At 52.8% G+C, this 8542-nt stretch overlaps 1 protein-coding gene across 1 annotated transcript in view; it reads left to right on the forward strand.

The window, feature by feature from the left end:
* Positions 1-5161: 5161 nt before the first annotated feature.
* OSR1 (odd-skipped related transcription factor 1) overlaps positions 5162-8542 on the forward strand; it is a 7578-nt gene continuing 4197 nt past the window's right edge. Inside the window, exon 1 of the mRNA XM_006167675.3 lies at positions 5162-5499. The gene's annotated coding sequence lies outside the window, so the exon portion shown is untranslated. The remainder of the gene's footprint in view (positions 5500-8542) is intronic.

Genomic DNA, 8542 nt, shown 5'->3' on the forward strand with positions numbered 1-8542 from the left:
AGGAGAGAATTGGGAAAAAATATTTTAAGCAAAAATTTAAAGGGAAAAAAAAAAAAAAAAAAAAAGAAAAGAGTAGCCAGACTTGGAATCTAAAGGCCTGCTAGGAGGGAGGGCACAGGAAGCCTTGGAAGCTTCAGGGAAACTGACTCACAGGAAAATGTCCCCCTCTCCAGTCTGTGCTTCTTCTTGGAGAAAGCCTGACTAGCATGGAGACTGGCAGGGTGCAGACGGAGCTGTGGAGGAAGGGGCCTGCCTCACAGCCAGCTCTCCTTACCTGGTGGCGCCTGGAGGAAGGCACAGCTATACAGTTTCTCTGTAGATTTTTTCCATCATAATTTCCCTAGGACCAGAAGCTAATGGTGTAGAGAGTTGCTAAGGATTTTGGCTGATCTGAAAACAAAAAAGCCAATAAATAAACAAATAAATAAATCTTTAATTAAAAGAAAAATCTTTACAAATCTAAGAGCAATGACATCTGGTTTGGGGCAGGGAAATATCCCAGGTGGGAAGGAATTCCTCCTCTATTTGCTTAGAGAAGGGTGAGAGTGTGCACAGTTTAAACGAATAAAGATAAATGTCATACCTTAAAAAAGAAATTTTAATAGCCAGAAAAGGCATTCTGTGGTAAAGTGAGCCAGGGATAACCGGATTTGCGAGTTTCCGAGGAAGGGGCACCAGGAGATGTCGGTTGCTCACCAGCAGGGGGCACGTTTTCTTTAGGATTGCGTCGGAGAATCTCTCGTTCAAACCTCGTAGCCAGACTTGCTCCGAGTCCCCTCGCCGGAAATCGCTCTGCAGATAATAACTCTCTAGCGTCTGGAAATGTTTAATTACCGCGAACGCTCCTTCCTCCAGCGCCGCCGGCAGCCAACGCAGCTTGTCGCGGACTTAGTGCTGCCGCGGGTGGTAGCGGATTCTCTCCGCAGGGTTTCACCCAAACTCCGCGGAACTCCCTTTGGAAACTTTTGGACATCATCCTCAGTTTACCAGACCCTGCCTCGTTTCTAATACACTTATTTCTACTTTAGGTAAAGGAAAAGTTCAGTAACCCTAGAACATAGATCTGTTAGGTGTGGAAAATAATTCTGACAGCTCAAATTTGTACAAAAAGTAAAACCCGCCATGCCTTTTACCCAGTTTACACCAGATCCTCACGACAGAAGGCATTATCATCATTCTATTTTACCGATGTCCAGAGTTGATGCAATTCCACCGCATCTGGGTTTGCTGCATACATTTTAAAAATATGTCAGAGCTACATATATGCATGTGTGTATTCTTACCTTTTTTTCAAATGACAAATACAATAGTTACAAGACACTTAGGTACCCCTGAAGAACTTACCAAACGGGAATTGCCCGGGAAAACAGTTCACTTTCCCTTTCAGTTTTGATACTGTAACTTGTCTTTTGCTGTCACAACAATAAATACCCGCTCTAGCGTTCAGTTGGCATTTATTTTTTAAAGACCCTAGACGGCTTGTAGGTTATGAGAGGTGTTACCGGTACAAATGCATGTGGAAGCAGGGTTTCCTACCTCCTGTGTTTAAAAATTACCCTCGCCCCTCGCCCCTCGACAAAGCTGGGTTTTTGACCTGATTGACCGTAATGGTTCCAGAGGAACTATTGCGCTATTACAATCCATCATCTAAATGAATACGGAGGGACACCTAAATCTCCCAGCTATTTGAAGGCTCCTTATATACATGAGGGGGGTTCTAATGAGCAAACCCCCAATTGTCCACGAAATAGCTACAGGAAACCTTGCGTAGGAAGCAAAACTTCGCAAGTGCTAAGTAATTCCACTTAAAAGAATGAAATCATTTTTTTGTGGCTGGGGAATATGGAGTGGTAGAATTCTTAAAAAGAAAAAAAAAATGGAAAACAACCCCAGAGCAATATAGGCCATGTTGTAGTTAATTTTCTGGAAGCTGCTCAATATTCTCTCCAAAGACAGACTCCTTTCCCAGAGAGCCAGAGTAGGGAGAGGGGATGGGGATGGGCGAGCAGTCTAGCAGAGGCGGTCGCCAGCCTAGGAATGCCAGTAAAAGTGGCCGCAAGGACTTGCTGTGGGACTGGGCGCCGCGGGGTGGATGGGCTGGAGGCTGGGACAGATTCCAGGATCAGGATCGCTCCTCTGTGGGATTCCACTCGGAGAGGGGCGGAAAGAGGTGGAGCGCGGGTTCGGGACCTGGAGACTCCTTTTCTCCAGTGAGGATCCTTTCCCCCACCGCTGATGTGTACTGGCCAAGTGCGCCCGCGGTTCTGCTCAGCATGCAGTGGGCAAGAGAGCCAGGAGCCGCTGCGGAGTTCGAGTTCGCGCCGGGTAGGGTCACCGGCTGCAGCCCGCAGGCGCTAAGCCAGCAAAGGTGCAACAGCGAGCTGCGAAGTGCGCTGGACTCAGAAATGAGATGGGTGTCCCGACAGGAGTTGCACCTCCTTCACTGGTCTTCCCGGTGATCAGGATGGTTGGGTCCTAGCTATCTAGGGCATTTACCAATTTCGAAATGCGATGTCGTCTCAGGTCCCAAACGAGTCTGACTTCCCTAAAACGCGCCTTCGCTGGCCATTTCATTCCATCCAAAGCGCGGTCCAGGGTGGGTCCGCACCTTGACCTGACTCGTCCGACCGATTTGTATTTCTCTTCATGAGCCGGGAAACGGGAGTCGGTTTGCTCTCCCCTGCTTAGAACTGCAACAGGGGTCATTAGCTTCCTGGACTTTTCCTGCCCACCCTGCACAGAGGGAGCCAGGACTCTAGCTGGCCTCTGACTGAAACCAGAGGCCGGAGTTGGAGCTCACCCCCTTGAAAACTCAGAATGAGGTAGAGGACTTTCCATCTGCCAGCAAATCTTAAATTTCGTTATCCTGGCTCTCTGAGGTTGTGTGTTGTCCGGGATCTAGGGGACCTAGTAGGCACGTCATCAAACTACGCGTCTGAAACAGGAGAGCCCAGCCCTGCCAGAGCCCAGATATGCTCGCTCACCTGGTCCTGTCCTGCTTTGCCACCATCTCCAGGCAAGATGGCTGTGATTAGTCTGGAAGGCACAGTCTGGAGCCCTGGACCATGAGAAATCAACACCAACCTTGCTTCCCTTCCCAGCCTCACCCATAAAGTGCTAGGCTTTGACCTGAATCAGAATCAGCCTTCAAGATAACCTGGCAGAGGCTACATTAAACAACCAGGTTCCATGTCCCTTTCTTTAGGATCAGGAACATTCTCTCACTAAGAACTCTTTAGGGATTCTGTTGCTTAGTGATCTCTGGAAGTCCTGAAGTATGTCAAACAGGGACCCCATATTAGAAAACAAAGTCAGTTACGGAGATGGAAGCACAGCTGAGTTATAAGGAGCTCAGCGCAGGAGATGGGCCACGCACATCCCAGGAGGCTCCATCCCACTGGGGCATCTGGCCACTCTTCCTAAGTGAATTAGTCCACTAGAGGCCCTCTAGCATAGACCTTTCTTGGGAAACTTTCACTGCTAGTAAGGAGGTTCCTCAAGTTTTACATACTTGGAGAGTGTGAGGCTTGTGTGCACAAAGTCCCCGTGGCTATTCACCTTCTACAGAAGCCAATAAAATCCAAGAATGCCCTGTCCCCTTTCCTTCCATGCCTTCCTTTCCTCTTCAAACTCATTGCCCTGGAATCTCTTGGAAGGGAGTGTTCTCAGCTCCTTTCTGCTCTGAGAGGCCTCTCTTTGGCCAAGACATCACCCCATATCTGCAGCTGCTAAAATTTCAGGTGTTCAGGAAACACAGATGTTTCTCTCTTGTATTCCTGCACTAAGTAGTGGCATGGGGTGAGTGCAGTTTCCTGGAGAAAAGATTGCACCCTCTCTTCCTGGCTCCATATAAACCAAAGTTACCCTGGGGCTGGAGATAGAAGGAAAGTCTTCTACAACTATGCCTTTGGAAGGTGTGTACCTGTATGGGTGGAGGAGGGGGAGGGGCTCCGTGACCATCTCCTTAGATCAAGGATAATCCCCTCTCAAGAAAATCAGGTTGGGTTTGCAAACCAAAGGCACAGACAGTCAAAAAAAGCAGTAGCAATAGTTAGAGAGCAGGGAGGCCAGGGTCCAGCCTGGCGGGTGGGAAGGAGACACTTAGCGGCAACTCTGTGGCAAAGCAAGGCGTGCCCTGGTGTGAATCTGGACACCACTGGAAGCCAATGCCTTTTCCAGTCCTGAAACCCTGAAACCGGGCTGGCGTTTCAGAGAAGCAGTGGGGAGGGGTAAGGGCTGGGGTCACTTGGAGGTCAGCTCCTGGAGATGAGCGGTCAGGAGGGTACTACTGCACCCTTCAAAAGCCTACAGTGAACACAGAATTGTCCTCAGCCAGAACCCAGACTCTTTCCATTCCAAGCTCCATTAGAATCAGGCCCTTGAGTCAGAGGCTCTGGAGCGGACAACCGTGCAGCTCCCCAAACTTTCGCCTATCTTGAAAGGAATGGCATTTGAGTGGAGTCCCAGAGTTCCAGGTCGCAAGAACATAACTTCCTTCACCTCCTTTCTTCCACCCTCTGCCGCTGAACTTTCTACTTAACCCCGTAACCCGGGGCCTGTGGTCAGCCATAGGAACTTGGATGTTCTGGTTCGCGTGTGTCCGTGATCCTGGCTCGCCCTACCGCACCAGAACTAGCCAGCTGATTGGGTTACCGCCCTGTCCCTGAGCAGGCCTGGATGTCCAGGAGCGGCTCCACACCCGGGGCTGACTTCTCGGGAGAGATTATGATTGGAAAGGCGACTCTGCCAGACGCCGAAATGCTCTGCAGCCCAAGCTATGGAGCGGAGATCCCGGCGCACATTGCTGCTTCCCTTCCGCATCCCTCCAGCTCCCGGGCGCAAGCGAGTTCAGAAGCGCAGGGATAGGACCCAGAAACAAACGATTCTAGCCCACTCTCATCTGTTAAGGGCTGTTCCCCTCTAGCGCGCCAGGCGTGCCCGCGTGGACCGAAAAAGGCAGAAGAGGTCGTGCAGGACTGAACAGGAACGGACGCAGGTCGGGAGAGACGCGGGACTGGCGAACGCAGCTGCCAAAGTCGGCTGCCCGGGTCAGCAAAACTTTGTCTCACAGTGCGCAGGCGCAAAGAAGGATCGCGGGGAAGGCGGGGGGCGGTGCAGGGAGGGAGGCGAGGAATCCTAAAGCAAGGGGCGGGTGTAGGGAGGAGGGAGGAGGGAGGGTGGTGGATTAAAATAAGTAGGCGGCTCGGTGCTAAAGGATGAGTGAGTCGAAGCTCGGCCTCTACCCCGCACGTTCACAGGCGTTCCCGGTTCAGACTCAGCGAGGGAGCCGCGAGCAAGGCTCACCGACCCCGGGCGGGCTGGACTCCCGGGCTGTTGGGTGCTCCCGTGTGTCTGACTCTCGGAATCCCCGCAACTGGAGAGAGATCTGGACTCTAGCGCTCCAGGGGTACCCGAGGACCCCAGCGCTTCTGGTTTCCCCGGTCTCTTGCAGCGAGAGCCGCGGAGACGCGCTCAACCCCGGGACCGCGGAGTAACAAGGTAAATGCGGTCTTGGGCACCAGGGTTCAGCAAGGAGTTTGCGGGCAGGACTCCAGGGTCCCCTGTCACAGCGCTTGGGACTTCTCTCTCTCAATGCCCCTGGAAGGAAGTTCATCTCGCTAAACGAAGCCTGCAGGGCCGTGGTGAAAGTGGGAGCAGCTGCAGCCCAGGGTGGTTGGGGTGCTGGCTCAGGGACTTCTCAGGCGGGGTCTTAGGCATCTGACCTCTGGGCAACGAGGGGGCGGGCCTCCGCTACAGCAATGAGTCCCGCCTGGCTCGCCGGAACCCGGGGCGTGATGCCCACGGACTTCGGAAGTCAGTCTGTAGACTCCTTTAAGAAACTGGAGTAACTTCGACGGGTGCAAACTTTCCCCAGGCGCGCCCCTAGAACAGGCAAACCTGCCTACGCTGAAGAAGAAGGAAGGGAGAGAAAGTGGATGATCCCAGCCGCACCCGCCTGCGCCTGGGACAGGTGCATGCCTCCGGCCGGTAGTACCAAAATGACAGTTTATCTTTTGCCGAGTTGTGCTTAGGAGTGAGGACGGCTAGACCCGGGAGCGCAGGGCCTCCTGTGTAACCCACGCCTCGCACTCGCACGGTGACTTTGAGATATTCTCTCTAGGATGATTGCTCTTGGTCGTCAAGGCCTGGAGCACACCCCTCAACTGTCCGGGCACCGGGAGGCCGGGAGGCGTGTAGAAAGCGCGAGCACTGGTTCCCAGTTGGAGACCTGCACGCCGCAGTAGCGGAAACTGTCGGGTCGCGGTGTCTTCGGGCTGCGGATTGGAAGGGAAGGATTCTTTTGCTCCCTTGACTGTCCCCTAACCCAGCCTTAAGGAGAAAAGTTGGGGGCCGGCGGAGAAAGAGGCGAGGGGCTGCCCGCTAATTTCTCACCTGAAACGTCCCTGGTAAGAATGAAAAACCACATCCATTCTTTTTTTTTTTTTTTTTTTTTTTGTGTAAATTTAAAATTTTTTTTTTTTTTTTTTTTTTTCGGTAACTTCAGTAGCAAGGCAGGCTCCCGGAGTGTAAAGTAGCCGCGAGGGTTTCTTTGTTGCCATAATTCGGTAAAATTCACCCAGACTAAGCAGCGCGTTGGCTCTTGGGAACAGAAACCACGTGCAAGATTAGTCTCTGGGGTTCACAGCCGCCTCGGGAAGCGAAGGGCTGGCGGGAACGTGTAACGTTCGGTGGGTAGTGCTACCCCAGGCTCCTGCAGGTAACTGCGGTTTCGTTAATGTTGGGGAGAAGATCGTTGAAGACGCAGCGGGCATTAAAGTGCGGTGGGGTGGCTGCTTTGCCGGTGGGATTGTTTGATCTAGTTCGTTGGGAGGATGCAACAGAAATATCCGGAGCTGGTCAAATTCTCTCGACGGGGGTCCAGGCGCCTGTCACCACTGGTGTTGGGAATTCGTTGACAAGAATGATTTTCTTGGGCTACTGCTGGGCTCCGCCAGGAGCAAGCTCGTGTAGTTCGCTCCGTCTTCATTAATGCAAGCAGTTAAATCGCTCATGCTCAATTAGCCCCGAATAAACCACTTTAATAGACTCTGCACACTTCATTAATGCCCGGCATAGGACTGGCGGCAGACCCGGGATTGGCGCTCCACCGCCACTGCACGAGGGACGCCAGTGCCAGCGCAGCGCCCGGACCTGGGCTCTAAAGCGCGAATTGCATTTACTGCGCGTGGTCCGGGCGCTTACCAGCACTTTCCAGGTTTGGAGGCCTAAGCTCCTTGTGGAGTCGATGTCTGGCTTGGAGAGAGGTGTTCCCTCTCGCGTTTAAAAATCGAAAGCGTTCGCACTGAGGTTCCGGGATCGGGGCAACCAGAGCTGGAGCGTCCCGGCATTCGCTCATCCTCTCCAGCTGGAGAGGCGAATATGAGACCGTTTTTCTCTCAGCCGACCGCCTGAAACCGGATCGTGCATTGGCCCATTCTCGGTTCTAGTGTAAAGAGCCATGTTTCGAACGAATTTCGTCCTCAGGAAAGTCGTTGGTGAGAACCTAGGGAGCCCTGGGCTCGGAATGCGGCAGAAAAGAACTGGCTGGGCCGTTGAGGAAGAGATTTAGAGTGTTGGGAGAAAGGAGATAGGGCAGATGGCCCGGAAAGGTTGGCTCCCGGGAGCCAAGAAGGCTAAAAACACCATCACTCCCCTCACTCACTAAGGGCCGCTCTGGTTCTTTCGGATTCCGGGGGCAGTCGAGGTGGTGTGTTCTCCCACCCGGGTTGAGTTCCTGCCTTAGCTGCTCCTTGGTCTTCGAGAGGCCTAGATCGAGAGGAGCAAACAGAGTAAGCGGAGGCTTCCACGTAGTCAGGCTGGCAGGCTCTCTGCAGGCTGGGGGAGAGGGAGATAAGGATCTGATTTCCAGCCTGGGGAGGGGAAGAAAAGGTGACAGCAAATCAAAGAGAGCCCATCTCACCTAAGTCTGGGCAGAGCTTTGAAGTTGGTGAGTCTTCTCCTCAATCCCCAACCCAAAAGGTTCCAACTTCCCCTCTGGCCCAATTCGTATTTTGCATCAACTTGTTTAAGCACTCAAGGATGGTCTCAGGTTATCCCCAAAGGACTGGTGCTTGGGGCAGAAGGAAGACTGCTGGGGAGGACATGGCTTTGCTGGCTGGGCCACCGGTTCCGCTCCAGAATCCAGACCACAGCAGATACATGCCTCCCTTAACCCGAAGACCCAATTAATTGCTGCAGCCACACTTTATTATGGGATTCCTAATTTCACCCACGCAGGCCAACCCTTGTCACTTCGTGGTGTCTGGAACTCACCACCCCCAGCCATGGCCTCTTTTGTAGGGCCCTTCACGTAGTGAGCCACCTTCCTGCCAGCTTCCAGGGAAAAGGATTGTCTGAATCTAGATTGTTCTCACTCATCATGGGATCAGGTGCTACACATCTCTGGACAGGGCTGGGCTTTTAGTGCCTCGTTGCAACGAAATGCAGTTGAGTCTGTGCACTGGCCTTGTCCTGGGCTGACGGTCATTTGGGTCTGCTGAGGGGGAGTCGGAGATGAGTTGCCGAGGAAAGCAGGGAAAGA

The sequence above is a fragment of the Tupaia chinensis genome, unplaced genomic scaffold, assembly GCF_000334495.1.
Source record: "Tupaia chinensis unplaced genomic scaffold, TupChi_1.0 Scaffold144952_1, whole genome shotgun sequence".
NCBI lineage: Eukaryota > Metazoa > Chordata > Mammalia > Scandentia > Tupaiidae > Tupaia > Tupaia belangeri.